This window comes from Penaeus japonicus, unplaced genomic scaffold (genome assembly GCF_977035675.1).
Source record: "Penaeus japonicus unplaced genomic scaffold, GWHDUDI00000001_assembly GWHDUDI00000019, whole genome shotgun sequence".
Classification (NCBI taxonomy): Eukaryota; Metazoa; Arthropoda; class Malacostraca; order Decapoda; family Penaeidae; genus Penaeus; species Penaeus japonicus.
In genome coordinates this window covers 17,358,742-17,361,241 of record NW_028234421.1, presented here as the reverse complement: position 1 = coordinate 17,361,241, position 2,500 = coordinate 17,358,742, and the positions used below count along the sequence as shown (strand labels likewise).

The following is a 2,500-nucleotide window of genomic DNA, read 5'->3' as shown; positions in this document are numbered from 1 at the left end:
TGTTATGACATGAAGCACAAGTTTCATCATACATGATGATAACTGTCATACTTTGTGGGAGAGTGGATCACTGAGTTTCTCCATTATACTTTGAGGTATAATTTTATTTAGTGAGTGATGATGCCAATTGCAATCATAGTTACTATAACTGCCATATTATTTAGCAAAATGGGTTTAATCAGATGGGATACCTAGCACCAGCAGGAAAGAAAGCCTTGAATGGCACCCATCCATGGTCTCTGGCAAGCACTATCTTCAGAGAACAAATACACATAGCAAGATGCCAACAACTTGCTTTAAAGTGCTGATGATGAAGGATGTACAGGCAAAATGAAAAGAAGAAGATGCCAGTAAGGCTGCCTTGTACTGTGGCACTTGCAGTCATAAGCACAGGTTTCTTTCCTCTTCCCCATCTCTTCATGCTATCTTCATTGTGGATGGTTACTTTTTTCATATTTGTTTAGAAATACAAATACAGAAAAATAAAGTTGATTTTTGTCCTCCCATAAAACTACAATGCTTCTTTCACACTGAGTATAACAAAAATAGCAAGCAGATATGGACCCTATACTACAATTTGTATCAGCTGCAACATTGATAGAGCCTGTCATACAACACATATAAGTCTCACAATAAAGTAGAACACAAAAAAATGCTTCAGTTTTACAATGAATGAATGAAAGAGCATTAAAGGTCATTTGATGCTGCCTCACTCTGAAATAGAACCCATATGGGAAGCCGTGGAGGTGGCATTAGTACCTATCCTGAGGACTGTACAAGCAAATCTGGGTTAAATTACAGCATCAGGATAATACAAACACACTAGTAAGTTGTTGAAGCTAGGATGCATGTCTGGACTCTTAAAAGGGTAAATAAGAAAAAAGTATGTTTTAAAATGGCTATGTATATGTCTAAACATGCTATGACATAAAATCACAAATACTAACTGAAGCACCTACTAACGTATGAAGGAATAAATAAATGTAAATAGTTATGTAACCAGTCAGGTGCAATGTAAACGGTTGGTGGTGAAACCTGGCACAGTGGCCTGCAATAAAAAAATTGCATCCCATATTACAGCTCACCTAGGCAGCCTAAGGAAAATATTTTAAACTTTTCCCCATGATTTAGATTTATCTTTAAAAGTGTATTTACCGTCATATGCATGGAGACTGCCGTGAACTTTTAGCAGTAACTTGGTATAAGCAGAGGATTGTATTTTTTCATAACCAAAAATAATAAATAATAAAATAATAAACATAAATCATCTAATTACACACTACAAAATTTAGAATTGTTTCCAAAAAGTGATATCTTATGGCAGACACATGATATAGAACTGGGCTTAGTTGTGAATACCTGCACAGTAGCTTTTATATTTTTTTCTTTTTCATTTCTCAGAATTATATAGGATGTCCTATACAAATTTACTTAACACGTGCTGTGCTCTGTGATGAATGGCTAACAATCTGAAATTCAACATGATAGTTCTACAACGTCAAATGATCATACAACCAACAAAACCTCCACCACTGATATTTCAAAGCAGTAGAATGGGCAATAAATTCAACAATCATGTAGGTCTACATTCCCTCCTCTCTAGAATATACATTGTGGAAAGTTTGTTGGTTTTGCTGGGTATAGCATAAATTTGCAGCATATAGTAGTATCATTTTAGTTCCTTTATAAGGCAGTACTTTACCTTTTTCAGTATACCTGTACATTCCTATACTAAACAATTTGCCAGAATGTATAACTATGTAGCAACTATCAAGACCAGTCACATGCATGCAGGATTTTTTATTTTATTTAGCAGAAAATGTTTTAGTAAATATCTATAAAACATTTGCTACTGGCTTCTGTAGCAAACTGAAATAACAAATACATATTAGCAAAAGCCAATCACAAACATCAGACTAATGGATTGTTCTAAACCACTGATGCCGGGGACACATACTGTACAGTGTGTTTTTTTCCCCTAATAGCTATTATTATCTTTGTTAACATGATGATCATCATAAGGGAGGGGTGTGTGTGTGTGTGTGTGTGTGTGTGTGTGTGTGTGTGTGTGTGTGTGTGTGTGTGTGTGTGTGTGTGTGTGTGTGTGTGTGTGTGTGTGTGTGTGTGTGTGTGTGTGTGTGTGTGTGTGTGTGTGTGTGTGTGTGTGTGTGTGTGTGTGTGTGTGTGTGTGTGTGTGTGTGTGGGTAAAAAAAAAAAAAAAAAAAAATATATATATATATATATATACATACATATATATATACATACATATATATATATATATATATATATATATATATATATATATATATATATATACTATAACATCCAAAATCTAGATGACACCACTTTCTTCAAGCACAAGCAGGAGAGAGAGCCTTCAATGGCACCCATCGACAGTCTCTAGCAAGCACTATCCATATAGAGCAATGGCACATAGCAAGCTGCTGATCTCTTGCTCTAAAGTACTGCAGATGAAGGATGTGTAGGTAAAATGAAA

At 35.0% G+C, this 2,500-nt stretch overlaps 1 protein-coding gene across 2 annotated transcripts in view; it reads right to left on the bottom strand.

Moving 5' to 3' along the window:
- The window catches only part of LOC122252223 (uncharacterized), a 38,597-nt gene that overhangs the window by 34,150 nt on the left and 1,947 nt on the right, over nt 1–2,500 (bottom strand). The gene's annotated exons all lie outside the window — the stretch shown is intronic.